The 15,199-nt window shown below is 37.5% G+C and overlaps 2 pseudogenes; both read left to right on the top strand.

Annotated features, from left to right (window-relative positions):
• LOC109488493 overlaps positions 1 to 11,620 on the top strand; it is a 197,265-nt pseudogene extending 185,645 nt beyond the window's left edge.
• A 759-nt stretch (positions 11,621 to 12,379) lies between these two features.
• Positions 12,380 to 15,199, top strand: part of LOC100469460 — a 156,631-nt pseudogene continuing 153,811 nt past the window's right edge.

Here is a 15,199-nt window from a genome sequence, read left to right as displayed (position 1 = left end):
TTGGTGGGATCAAATGTCTGTCTACAGCCCAATGCTGTGACTGCTGCAGGACTGATGTGTGTGGTTATCTTCTGTTCTCCCTGGGGCAGGAGTCACTTTGGAATGGTGTTGGCCCCTGTCTGGGCTACCTGTACATTACCAGGCTTGTGGAGTAAATTTGTAAAGGCTCCAGTCAAGAGCATATTGGAGAAAGCAAGACATCAGGAGGATGCAGGGACAGGGCTAACTGTTAGAGTGTGTTGGTGCTGTGCTGGTTTCCACAGGTTTCCATGTGTCTAGACTGGGGAGTAGGGGAGGGAAATGGCATCTCCCAGCTCCTTTGTTCATAAGGAAGTCTCCTCCAAACCCCTGCCCCTTCAGCACATGTTCTGAAATTACTAAATAAAGCTCCTTCTTATATTCTTTTTCTTTTTTTAAGATTTTATTTATTTATTTGACAGAGACAGAGACAGCCAGCTAGAGAGGGAACACAAGCAGGGGGAGTGGGAGAGGAAGAAGCAGGCTCACAGCAGAGGAGCCTGATGTGGGGCTCGATCCCGCAACGCCGGGATCACGCCCTGAGCCAAAGGCAGAATCCTAACCGCTTTGTCACCCAGGCGCCCCTCCTTCTTATATTCTGTAGGTATTTTCAAACTGCTGCTTCTATACTGTGTCTCAGTGGGGCTGTTTATTGTGCTGTCTCTTTAAGTGTGGGGACTCAGTTTCCTATACCTCTCCCAGGTCTTCCAAAGCAGAACCCAGTAATTTTTAAAGGTTCAAGTAATAAGCCCTGCTGAATGTAAGTGATAATGAAATTTGGCCCCTCCAGTTTTCAAAATCAATGGTATAGGTATTTGTCTTCTTAGTGTGAGTTCCTTGTGCCTGACGTGCTTAATATGAGGATTTTTTTCTCTCCCCTAACTAAACATCCCTTACTCCCATGAACAGTTTCATGTGCCCTTTAGCTCCAACTATGTCTTCACCCTTCCAATACTATTTTATGCGCCCTCTTCTTTACATTTAGCTGTTCTGCCAGTCTCTAGGTGGTTTTCTGGGTTATTTATACTGATATGTGTGTTATCTAATTGCATCCATGAGATATAGTGAGCTTAGATTCTTCCTATTCTGCCATCTGGACCCAGGAGTACCTTTTTTACTTCTTTTTTCTTTTACTATTTTATTTATTTCTGCTCCAATCTTTAATATGTACTTTGTTTTACTAACTTTAGGCTTTGTTTGTTTTTCTTTTCTTAGTTTCTTTAGATGTAAAGTTATATTGTTTATTTGAGATTTTGTTGTTGTTGTTGTTGTTTAGAGGTAGGCCTGAAATGCTTTAAATTTTCCTCTTAGAACTATTTTGATGTATCCTAAAGATTTTGGATCACTGTGTTTTCATTTTCTTTTGCTTCCACATATTTTTTGCTTTCCTTTTTGATTTATTCCTTAACCATTTACTATTATTTAGTAGCATGTTGTTTAATCTCCATGTGTTTGTGTTTTTTCCACTTTATTTCTTATATTTGATATATCATTTTATATTGTGATGGTTAGAAAAAAAAGCCTGTTATGATTTTAATGTTAAATTTATTGAGACTTCTTTTGTGACCTAACATGTGATCTATCCTAGAGAATGTTACAACATGCACTTAAAAAGAAAAAAAAATGTGTAATATGCTGTTTTGTATATATGAATATATATACATATACATAATATATATATTGTATATATGAATATATATACATATACATAAAATATATATATATTTTGTATATATGAATATATATATATATTCAAAGCCACTGTTTGTTGTTGTTTTTTATTTTCTGTCTAAATGATCTATATTTTGATGGTAGTGTAATGTTAAAATCCCCTACTATTATTGTATTACTATTAATTTCTTTATGTCTGTTAATATTTGCTCTAGGTATGTAAGTGCTTCTATTTCGGGTGAATAGATATTTGCAATTGTCACATTTTCTCTTTGGATTAATGCTTTTATCATTGTGTAGTGCCTTTCTTTGGCTCTTGCTTCAATCTTTGTTTTAAAGCTAATTTTGTGTTATATAAGTATTCCTACCCAGCTTTTTTTTTTTTTTTTTGCTTCCTTTTCTTTGCATGCTATATGTTTTTCCATTCCTTCACTTTAAGTCTGTATGTGTCTTTAGGTCTGAAGGGAGTCTCATGTAGGCAGCATATAGATGGGTCTTGTCCTCCTCTGGAACCCCAATAATGCAGTGTTAAGATTTCTGATGTCCCAGAGATTCCCGAACATTCTCATTTTTTTCTGTTCACTTTGCAAGATTTCCATTACTCTGTTTTTCAGATCATTGATCAGTTTTTTTCATCCTCTAATGTGCTGTTGATTTGCTCCAATATATTTTTCTTTTTATTTATTTTCTCAACTATGATTTACTCTTTTATTATTTGTTAAGCTTTTATTTAAATTCTTGTTAGTTAACACACAGTTCAATGTTAGTTTCAGGCATACAATTTAGTGATTAAACATTTTAGTACAACACCCAGTACTCATCAAAATAAATGCACTCCTTAATCTCTATCACATATTTCAGCAATCCCCCCACCAATCTCACCACTGGTAACCACCAGTTTGTTCTCTATAATTAAGAGTCTCTTTCTTAATCCGTCTCTTTTTTACACTATGATCATTTATTTTGTGCTAAAACTCCACATATGAGTGAAATCATATGGTATTATGGTATTTGTCTTTCCCTGACTGACATATTTTACTTACTATGATATTCTTTTTTTTCTCATAATATTCTTTTATTTCAAATTGCTAACAGAAAATGTTTCTTCATGGTTAAAGCCAATAAGGATTTATAAATGCATTTTAATACCTTGCTGATAAAATAGTAACATTCCATCTTTGCAATCTTATAAGGAATACAGGAAGATACTGTAAAGGCTTTAATCTTTATATCTATTATAAGAAGGTCATCAGAACACACACACACACACACACACACACACACACTCTCACCCCACATACTTTAGTGTTACACCATACCAACTTTTCAGAAAGGCCGTCTTGAAGCTCTACTGGGTAGCTGAGTATATAGTGTCCAATGTTTGAAAAAAAGGGAGAGGGAAGAAAGAGATGGAGGTAGTAAGGAGCACACATTTCAAAGCCCACTTCTAAGCACAGGACATTATGAATATTTTTAAAAAATGATGCAGGGGGGAAAAGACAATTCAGCATTTTCAGAAAGAGCATTTGGCAATATTCAGTGCATCAGGAGTCTGTGCTTGGGACCATCTACTCTCTCCAGCTTGTCAAAATGTTTCCTGGCATTGTGAATGTTGATCAGAGTAGTTACTGAAGGGATTGACATTATATACATAAAATATATCACATCTTCTTTATCCATTCATCAGTTGATGGACACATGGGGCTGTTTTCAGAGTCTGGCTATTGTAAATAATGTTGCTATAAATATTGGGGTGTATGTATCCCTTTGAATTAGTATTTTGTATTTTGGGGGTAAATACATAGTAATGGAAATCCTGGATCATCAGGTATGCACATTTTTAACTTTTTGAGGAACATCCATACTGTTTTCCAGAGTGGTTGCACCAGTTTGCATTCCTACCAACAGCACAAGAGTGTTCTCGTCCCTCTGCATCCTCACCAACATCTGTTGTTTCTGTACTGTTGATTTTACCCACTCTGAGAGGTGTGAGGTGATATCTCATTGAGTTTTGATGTGCACTTCCCAGATGATGAGTGATCTTGAACATCTTTTCATGTGCTTATTAGCCATCTGTATGTCCTCTTTGGAAAAAACTTCTGCCTATTTTTAATTGGAATGTTGAGTTTTATAAGTTCTTGGTAGATTTTGGATGCTAAGCCTTTATCAGGTATGTCATTTGCAACTATCTTCTCCCATTCTCTAAGCTGCCTTTTAGTTTTGTTGATTGTTTCCTTCACTGTGCAGAAGCTTTTATTTTTAAGTCCAAATAATTTGTTTTTTGCTCTTCTTTCCTTAGCCTCAGGAGACAAATCCAGTAAGAAGTTTCTAAGGCTGATGTCAAAGAGGTTACTACCTCTGTGCTTGAGGATTTTAATGGGTTGATTTCTCATTTTAGGTCTTTAATACATTTTGAATTTATTTTGGTGTATGGTATAAGAAAATGGCCCAGTTTCATTCTTTTGCATTTTGCTGTCCAGTTTCCCAACCACAGTTGTTGAGGAGAATGTCTTTTCCCAATTGGATATTCTTTCTGCTTTATCAAAGATTAATTGAACATATATTTGTAGGTTAATTTCTTTTTTAAAAATTCTGATCCATTGATCTACATGTGTATTTTGTGTCATTACCATACTGTTTTGATCACCTCAGCTTTGTAATATAACTTGAAGTCCAGAATTTTGATGCCTTCTGCATTGTTTTTCTTATTCAAGGTTGCTTTGGTTATCCGGGGACTGCTGTGGTTCTATACAAATTTTGGGATTGTTTTTTCTACCTCTGTGAAAAATTGGTATTTTGATAGGGATTGCATTAAATGGGTAGATTGTTTTGGGTAGTATAAACATTTTAACAATATTAGGTCTTCCTATCCATGAATATGGAGTGTCTTTCCATTTCTTTATGTCCTCTTCAATTTCTATCATTAGTATTTTTGCTGCATCCCAAAGATTTTGGACTGTTGTGTTTTTATTTTCATTTATTTCCATATATGTTTTTAATTTCTTCTTTGATTTCCTGGTTGACCCATTTACTGCTTAATAGCATGTGTTTTAACATGCATGTTTTTATGATATTTCCAATTTTATTCCTATGGATGACTTCTACTTTCATAGCATTCTTGGCAGAAAAGATACATGGTATGATCTCAGATTTTGTATTTGTTGAGGCCTGCTTTGTGAACTAATATGTGGTCTGTTATAGAGAATGCTCCATCTGCACTTGAAAAGAATATATATTCTGTTTTAAGATGGAATGTTTTGAATATATCTGATAAGTCCATTTGGTCCAGTGTTTCATTCAAAGCCATTGTTTCCATGTTGATTTTTTGTTTAGATGATCTATCCATCAATGCAAGTGGAGTGTTAAAGTCCCTTACTATTATTGTATTATTATCAACGAGTTCCTATATGTTTGTTATTGTTTCACATATTAAGATGCTCCCATGTTGAGGGCATAAATACTAATAACTGTTAGATCATCTTTTAGTTCCTTTTTATTATGATATAGTGCCCTTCTTCATCTCTTGTTACTGTCTTTGGTTTAAAGTCTAGCTTGGTTTAAAGTCTACTCCAGCTTTCTCTTGATGTCCATTTGCATGATAGATATTTCTCCATCCTCTCATTTTCAATCCATAGGTGAGTTCAGGTCTAAAATGATTCTCTTTCTTCCTGTTTCAGTCTTGGTAGTTTATAGGTTTCAAGGAAGGCCTCCATCTCTTCCAGATTGCTTAGTTTTTTGGCATATAGCTGTTGATAATAGTTTCTAAAAATCCTTCCAATTTCATTTGTGTTGGTAGTGACCTCTCCTTTTGCATTCATAATTTTAATAATTTGGGTCCTTTCTCTATTCTTTTGGATAACTCTTGACAGTTGATTTTTTAAACAGGCCAATTAATTATGAAGAGATTGAGTCAGTGATAAACAACCTTCCAAAAAACAAAACTCCAGGCCCAGACGGTTTTCCTGGGCAATTCTACTAAACATTCAAAGAAGAAATTATAACTATTCTCCTAAAGCTATTTGAAAAAACAGAAACAGAAGGAAAGCTACCAAACTCATTCTATGAGGCCAATATTACCTTGATCCCAAAATCAGGCAAAGACCCCACCAAAAAGGAGAATTACAGACCGATATCCCTAATGAATATGGACGCCAAAATCTGCAACAAGACCCTTGCTAATAGAGTCCAACAGTACATTAAAAGGATTATCCATCATGACCAAGTGGGATTCATCCATGGGATGCAAACGTGGTTCAACATTCACAAATCGATCAGCGTGATACATCATATCAACAAGAAACGACTCAGGAAACATATGATCCTCTCAATTGATGCAGAAAAAGCATTTGACAAAATTCAATATCCTTTCCTGACTAAAACCCTTCAGAGTTTAGGAATAGAAGGTACATTTCTCAATCTCATAAAAGCCATCTATGAAAAGCCTACTACAAATATTATTCTCAATGGGGAAAAGCTGGAAGCCTTTCCCTTAAGATCAGGAACATGACAAGGATGCCCACTCTCACCACTATTATTCAACATATTACTAGAAGCCCTTGCAACAGCAATCAGACCAAAAAAAAGGATCAAAGATATCCAAAATGGCAGAGAAGAAGTCAAAATGTCTCTCTTCACGGACGACATGATACTCCATATGGAAAACCCAAAAGAACCCACTCCCAAACTATTAGAAGTTATAGAGCAATTCAATAATGTGGCAGGATACAAAATCAATGCTCAGAAGTCAGTTGCATTTCTATACACAAATAAGGAGACTGAAGAAAGAGAAATTAGGAATCCATCCCATTTACAATACCACCAAAAGCCATATGTTACCTTGGATTTAACTTAACCAGAGATGTAAAGGACATATATTCTAGAAACTAAAAATCACTCTTGAAAGACATGGAGGAAGACATAAAAAGATGGAAAAATATTCCATGCTCACGGATCGGAAGAATTAACATAGTTAAAATGTCCATGCTACCCAGAGCAATCTACACTTTCAATGCTATCCCGATCAAAATACCGAGGACATTTTTTAAAGAACTGGAATAAATAATCCTTAAATTTGTGTGGAAACAGAAAAGGCCTCGAATCTCCAAGGAACTGTTGAAAAGGAAAAACAAATCTGGGGGCATCACAGTGCCGGATTTCAAGTTGTACTAAAAAGCTGTGATCATAAAGACAACATGGTATTGGCACAAAAACAGACACATAGAAAAATGGAACAGAATAGAGAACCCAGAAATGGACCCTCGGCTCTTTGGGCAACTAATCTTTGACGAAGCAGGAAAAAACATTCAGTGGAAAAAAAGATAGTCTCTTCAATAAATGGTGCTGGGAAAATTGGACAGCTACATGCAAAAGAATGAAACTTGACCACTCTCTGACACCATACACAAAAATAAACTCCAAATGTATGAAAGACCTCAATGTGAGACAGAAATCCATCAAAATTCTAGAGAAGAACATAGGCAGCACTCTCTATGACATGGTCCAAAGCAACCTTTTTCATGACACATCTCCAAAGGCAAGAGAAACAAAAGATAGAATGAACTTGTGGGACTTCATCAAGATAAAAATCTTCTGCACAGCCAAGGAAACAGTCAAAAAAACTAAGAGACAGTCCACGGAATGGGAGAATATATTTGCAAAGGACACTACAGATAAAGGACTGGTTTCCAAGATCTACAAAGAACTTCTCAAACTCAATACATGAGAAACAAATAAACAAGTCAAAAAATGGGCAGAAGATATGAACAGACACTTTTCCAATGAAGACGTACAAATGGCTAACAGACACATGAAAAAATGTTCTAAATCATTGGCATCAGGGAAATTCAAATCAAAGCCACACTGAGATACCACCTTACGCCAGTTAGAATGGCAAAAATAGACAAGGCAAGAAACAACAATTGTTGGAGAGGATGTGGAGAAAGGGGATCCCTCTTACATTGTTGGTGGGAATGCAACTTGGTACAGCCACTCTGGAAAACAGTGTGGAGGTCCCTTAAAAAGTTGAAAACTGAGCTACCCTATGATCCAACCATTGCACTACTGGGTGTTTACCACAAAGATACAGATGTATTGAAGAGAAGGGCCATATGCACCCCAATATTCATAGCAGCAATGTCCACAATAGCTAAATCATGGAAGGAGCCGAGATACCCTTCAAAAGATGACTGGATTAAGAAGTTGCGGTCCAGGGGCGCCTGGGTGGCACAGCGGTTAAGCGTCTGCCTTCGGCTCAGGGCGTGATCCCGGCGTTATGGGTTCGAGCCGCTATGAGCCTGCTTCTTCCTCTCCCACTCCCCCTGCTTGTGTTCCCTCTCTCGCTGGCTGTCTCTATCTCTGTCAAATAAATAAATAAAATCTTTAAAAAAAAAAAAAAAAAAAAAAAAAGAAGTTGCAGTCCATATATACAATGGAATATTACTCAGCTATCAGAAAGAACGAGTTCTCAACATTTGCTGCAACATGGACTGCACTGGAGGAGATAATGCTAAGTGAAATAAGTCACGCAGAGAAAGACATCACGCAGAGAAAGACAACTATCATATGATTTCTCTCATCTATGGAACATAAGAACTAGGATGATCGGTAGGGGAAAAAAGGGATAAAGAAAGGTGGAGTAATCAGAAGGGGGAATGAAACATGAGAGACTATGGACTATGAGAAAAAACCTGAGGGCCTCAGAGGGGAGGGGAGTGGGGGAATGGGATAGACCAGTGATGAGTTGTAAGGAGAACACGTATTGCATGGTCCACTGGGTGTTATACGAACTAATGAATCATCGAGCTTTGCATCGGAAGCTGGGGATGTACTGTATGGTGACTAACATAATATAATAAAAAATCATTAAAAAAATCATTAAATAAAAAAATAAAATGATTCTCTTTAGGCAACATAGAGATGACTCTTGTTTTTTTTATCCATTCTGACATCCTGTGTCTTTTGATTGGAGCATTTAATCAATTTATCTCCAGAGTAATTATTGATAGATGTGTATTTAGTGCTGTTTATTACTTGTTCTGTTGTTGTTTCTGGAGATTGTCTCTGTTCCTTTCTTGTCTTTGTTACTTTTGGTATTTCCTTCCTATGCAAATAGTCCCCTTTTATATAATTGTTTGCAGTGCTGTTTTAGTGGTCATGAACTACAGGCACCCCTGGCTTGCCAAGTTTCTGCTGAGAAATCTCCACCTAACTTTATGGGTCTTCCCTGGTACTTTAGAGGCTTCTTTTTTCTTGCTGTTTTTAAGTGTGTGTGTGTGTGTTTTTTTAATCACTGCATCTTCAAATTTGATTACAATGTGTTTTGGTGGTGGCCTACCTTTTTTTTTTTTTGAATGGCAAATTTCTCTGTGCCTTTTGTATCTAGATGTCTCTTTTTTCCATTCTTTTCTCAAGCCCAGTGAGTATCCTTATGATTGTTGCTTTAAATTCTCCATCAGACATGTAACTTATATCTTTTCACTTACATCTCTGGTTGTGGTCATCTTTTTATGTTTTATTTGGGAGCAATTCCTCTGTCTTGGTATTTTCTCCTAGATCTGTTCCTTCTTCTCTGATTTAGATAATCCAGTTATGTCCTGCTCCAGAAAGTAATGACTTTATGAAAAAACAGTTCATGTAATGTCCAGGGCCTGGTGCTTCATGGAGTGTCTCAGGTGTATAATGTGTACATTTTGCTGTTGCATTTTTCTGCTCTATCCTTCAGAATAGTCTTCTGTAGAGCCCTTCCTTGCCTGCAGTGGGCAGTGTTTTGGACTTGGCCAGAATGTGGTGAGTTTTAACTAGGTGTGCTGTGGTCTGTTTGTTAAATTGGGCCTGATAATACTTCTACTAGAATTGAAGCCCTGCCAAACTCTGTGGTTGGAAGTTGTATGGGCAGGGGTTTGTTCTACTCTTCTGGGGGAGGAGTTCACTGGGCTGGGACTGAGGCAAGCTTGGCTGAGAAGGGAAGTCCTGTCAGAGCAGAGGGGTGTGGGACTTGGTATGTTAGGCAGCCAGTGTCTTTACTAACCTGCTTTCTGCAGGTGGCTTTTTGTTTATACTGAGGGGAAATAGGAAAATTTGCTGGTCAGCTCCTTTGCCCCCAGAGAGGGGTCTCCATGAGTGCTGCCTCTCAGGGATATGCTCCAAAAAGAGGGGATAAGCCTCTACCCCCAGTGTGCCTCAGGCAGTCTTCAAATCACTGTTTTCATGCAGTTTTCCCTTAGGTTCTTTGCCTACCTTCTTTCCAGGAGCAAAGCAGTGCTCTCAGGGCTCTATCCCGCCAAGCCCACTGACCTTTAAAACTCCAGGCTTTAAGCTCTGATGCTTGCATAAATCATTAAATCAGCTCCACTTGTTTCCCAAGCCAATGGATTAGGGAAATATTTTCCTTGTGCATTCCCCTTCTCTGTGACCCTTCTCTCTCTCTCTCTCTCTCTCGCACCCTTCTCTGTGACCAAGGCTCTCTCCCCTCTGCAACACTTGCATTTTGTTTCTCCCCTAAAACATGTCTGTGAATTTCTTAACTTCTTTGATGTGACTTCTTCTTTCCTTTTAGCTGAGGAATTTGTTTTGTCAGTTTATTTATTCTTGTTTAATATATTTTCTACCTCTTTGTTGTAGTTCTCACTGAGCTCATCCACTCCTCTCTCAAGTCTGGTGACTATCTTTACTACCATTACTTTCAACTATTTATCAAATACATTGCTTATCTCCATTTTATTTAGTTATGTTTCTGATGTTTTTTCTTGGTCATTTGTTTGGAACATATTCCTCATGTCCTCATTTTGATTGAGTTTCTGTATTTGTTTCTATGAATTAAGTCAAAGAGCTATTTCTTCTAGCTTTGAAGGAATGGTCTTATGTTGCAATGGCCCCTCTGTAGCCCCCTGTGTAGCCTGAATATGCCTGGTGGCTTTGGCTGGCTGTATCTTTAGTGGGTGTGAGCTGGGTGTACCAGAGCAGTCTTCACCAGGGCTCCCCTGGTGGAATAGGTGACATTAAAACAGGCATAGACCAGGGGATCCCAGGTTCCCTCACACAAGGGTCACTCTTGTGAAGTGACTGAAACCAAAGCAGCCTTCAGCCATAGTGGTTCTGGGACCCCCTTTGCAGGTGTCATGTTGGTGGGACAGCCTGAATTGAAGCAGGAATGGTCTAATTGTACCCAGGGCACCTTGTACAGGGCACACTATTGTGGGATGGCTGGAGCAGAAGTGAGCATAAGCCAGGGGCTCCCTATGCACTCTGTTTAGGGGCATCACTGGTGGGATGGCAGGAGTTGAAGCAGTCATAAGGCAGGTGGTCCCAATGTGCTCTGTACAGGGAGCACCCTACTGGGATGCCTGCATATGAAGATGGTGTGAGCCAGGAATCTCAGAGATCTATACAGGGGATGCCTTGGCATAATAGCTGGAGCTGCAGTAGGTGTGAGTTAGGATGTCCTGTGGTGTTCCACACATTGGGTGCCCTTGTGGATCATCCAGAGCTAAAGTGTTTGCAACTCTTTTTCTTATTGGCTGCTTGAAGCTCAGCCACCATCATAAACAACACAGTAACTATCCAGACAGGCAAGTTCATGACCAACCCACTACTTCAGTGGAAAAAAATGATCATTGATGTTCTTCACCCCGAAAAGACAACAGTACCTAAGACAGAAATTTGGGGAAAACTAGCTAAAATGTACAAGGCCAGACCACATGTCATCTTTGTATTTGGATTCAAAACCCATTTTGGTGGTGGCAAGACAACTGTCTTTGGCATGATCTATAATTCCTTAGATTATGCAAAGAAAACTGAATCCAAACATAGACTTGCAAGACATGGCCCCTATGAGAAGAAAAATACCTCAAGAAAATAGTGAAAGGAATTCAAAGACAGAATGAAGAAATTCAGGGGGACTGCAAAAGCCAATGTTGGTGCTGGCAAAAAGTGAGCCAGAGACTGGACCACAGAAGGAGTAAAATTCTGCAGTGACTATATGTTGTGATTTGTATAGATTTTTCAAGGGAGACTTAATAAACTAAGAACTTTTATGTAAAAAAAAAGTAAAAAAAGAAAAAGTACGTCCAAGTCTAGGGTGTCCTGAGGTTTTTGTGTTGTGTCAACTTGGTGAGATGGATGGAGATATAGTGGGTTTGTCTGGCTGTGTCCTGGTATGCACCACAATACGACAGCCTTGGTTGGCTGGACAAAGCTCATAGAGGTGCAGGTGGGGGGGTCACCTTGAGTGGATTGTTGGGGATGACATGAGCTGTGGGTCTAAGATTCACTGTGGCAGCTACATGGCTCAGACCCCCATTCCCTGCTCCTCTATGTGCTATCAAGGTAGAAAGGAATATAAATAATGGTGTTTTCCAGCCCCTCTGATCTGGACAACATTCCAGCAGCTCCTCTGATATTTGGAAGATGCTCTAGGACTAGTTCCTTCATATTTTAGATGTTCCTTTAAACCACTGCTCTTTCTTATGTGTCCCAGTTTTGCTAGGCCTGGTATGGCTTAGGGGCTCTGGGTTCAGTGAAGAAGCAGACTGGCTAGGGTATCTATATCCTGCTCCAGTCTGCACTATCACGGTGGAGGGGAAACATGAACAATAGTTTTGCCACCCCTCCAATCTCAGTTAGCATTCCCACAGGACCCCTGCCATTTTGTAGAGGGTTTATTTCCTTTCAATAATAGTTGCCCTTTTGAACCATGGCTTATTCTCTATGCTCCAGGGTCAAGGAATTTGCTCCCAGTCCCTCAATACTATCCCTTCCCATGCTGCAAGCTGCAATTTGTAGCCCTGGTTTAGGGTTCCCATGGTAACCATGTCTCTGTCTCTCCTGCCATTCTCTATGTGGCCCCCATCTTTTGTTGTGCACAAGCTGTTCAGTCAGCCACTGGTTCTTCAGGAGGAGTTCCTCCATATGTAGGAGCAGATTTGGTGTTACCCTGGGTGAGGTGAGTTCAAAGTCTTCCTACATCTCGATATTAAGCTTTCTCTCCTCTAAGGTTCATATATATATATATATATATANTATCCTTTTGAGTTAGTAACTTCTTTTACTTTGGATACAATTCAGAAATGGAATTGCTGTACCATATGGTAGTTTTATTCTTAAATTTTTGAGGAAATTTCATGCTGTTGTCCAGAGTGGCACCAATTAGCATTCCCACCAATAGTGTTCAAGTGTTCCCTTTTCTCCATATCCTTGCCTACCATTGTTATCTCTTGTCTTCAGTAATAGATATTGTTAACAGGTGTGAGATGATATCTCATTATGTTTCTGATTTATACTTTCAATGTAAATAGTAATTTTGAGCATTTTTTCATGTACCTGTTGGCTGTCTGTATGTATTCTTTGGAAGAATGCCTGTTCAGATCTTCCATCCATTATTTAATTGGATGTTCGTTTGTTTGTTTATTTTGCTGATGAGTTTTAATATGAGATTTGCAAATACTTTCTCCCATTTGGTAAGTTGCCTTTTCCTTTTTCTGATTGTTTCCATTGCTATATAGAAGTTTTTAGTTTGATGTAGTCCCAGTTGTTGATTTTTGCTTTTGTGGCCTTCACTTTTGGTGTCAATCCAAAACAGCATCACCAAGACTGATGTCAAAAGGCTTACCACCTATGTTTTCTTTTAGAAAGTTCGTGGTTTCAGGCCTTACATTCAAGCCTTTCATCCATTTTGAGTTAATTTTTGTGTATGTTGTAGAGTGACCCTATTTTATTCTTTTGCATGTGGCTGTTCAGTTTATTAAGATACTGGTCTTCCCCCCTTGTATTTTCTTTGCTCCTTCGTTCCTTTATTTTAAATTGATTGGGCATATATATGTGGGTTTATTTCTGGGCATTCTATTAAATCTATGTGTCTGTTTTTATGCCAGTGTCATACTGTTTTTATTACTATAGATTTGTAATATTGTTTAAAATCAAGGAGCTTGATGCCTCCTGTTTTGTTCTTCCTTCTCTAGATTACTTTTATTATTCAGGGTATTTTGTGCTTTCACACACATTTTGGGATTATTTATTCTATTTCTGTGAATAATACCATTGGATTTTCATAGCAAATTTATTGTATCTATAGATGGCTTTGTGTGGTATGGACATTTTAAGAATATTATTTATTTTAACCCATGAGCATGAAATATCTTTTCATCTATTTGTATCTTCATTTTTTTTTCATCAATGTCTTTTAGTTTTATATGTAAAGATGTTTCACCTTCTAGGTTAAATTTATTCCTAACTATGTTATCATTTTTGATGTAATTACTAATGAGATTGTTTTCTTAATCTCTCTTTGTGATAGCTTGCTGTTAGAATATAGAAACACAACTGATTTTTTGTTAATTGATTATACATCCTTCAACTTTACTGAATTTGTTAGTTCTAATAGATTTTGGTGGAGTCTTTAGGGTTTTTTTCTATATATGATATCATGCCATCTGCAAATACTGACAGTTTTATTTCTTCCTTCACAATTCAGAAGACTTTTATTTCTGTCTTGCATAATTGCTCTGGCTAGGACTTCCAAAATTATGTTGAATAAAAGTGGGGAGAGTGGGCATCCTTATCTTCTTCCTGATCTTAGAGAATAGGTTTCAGAATTTCATCATTGAGTATGATGTTTTCATGGGCTTGTCATATATAGTCTTTATTATGTTGAAATGTTTCATCTATACATATTTTGTTGAGAGTTTTAATCATCAATGGATGTTGAATTTTGTCAAATACTTTGACACTTATTGAGATAATATGAGTTTTATTTTTTACTTTGTTCATGTGGTGCATCACATTGATTGATTTGTTGATGTTGAACCATCCTTGAATACCTGACTATATCCGCTTGATCATGATATATGATCCTTTTAATGTATAACTGAATTTTGTTTGCTAATATTTCATTAATGGTTTTTGCCTCTGTGTTCATCAAGCATATTGACCTGTATTTTTTTTCTTGTGGTATTCTTGTCTTGTTTTGGTATCAGGGTAATACTGGCCTTGTAAAATGAGTTTGGAAGTGCTCTTTGATTTATTCGAATAGTTTGAAAATTAGTATTATTTCTTCTTTAAATGTGTGGTAGACGGGCACTTAGGTGGTGCAGTCAGTTATGTGTCTGACTCTTGGTTTAGGCTCAGGTCATGAACTCTGGGTCATGAGATGGAGCCATGCATCAGGCTCCAAGCTCAGCATAGAGTCTGCTTGAGATTCTCTTTCCCTCTCCCTCTGCCCCTCCTGCTCATGCACTCTCTCTCTCTCTCTCTCTCAAATAGTCTTTAAATAAATAAATAAATAAATAAATGCATAAATAAATAAATAAATAGTAGAATTCACCAGTGAAGCCATCTTGTACTTAAATATTTTTTTCTTGTTGGTGGGAGATTTTTGTTTACTAATTCCATCTCCTTACTAGTAATTGGTCTATTCAAATTTCCTATTTATTCATGATTTAGTCATTAGATTGTATGTATCTAGGAATTTATCCATTTCTTCTGGCATATAATTGTTCATAGTAGTCTCATATGATCC

Source organism: Ailuropoda melanoleuca, chromosome X, assembly GCF_002007445.2.
Source record: "Ailuropoda melanoleuca isolate Jingjing chromosome X, ASM200744v2, whole genome shotgun sequence".
Lineage (NCBI taxonomy): Eukaryota > Metazoa > Chordata > Mammalia > Carnivora > Ursidae > Ailuropoda > Ailuropoda melanoleuca.
Note: the sequence above shows the minus strand (reverse complement) of the source record. Positions and strands in the feature narration are given on the sequence as shown.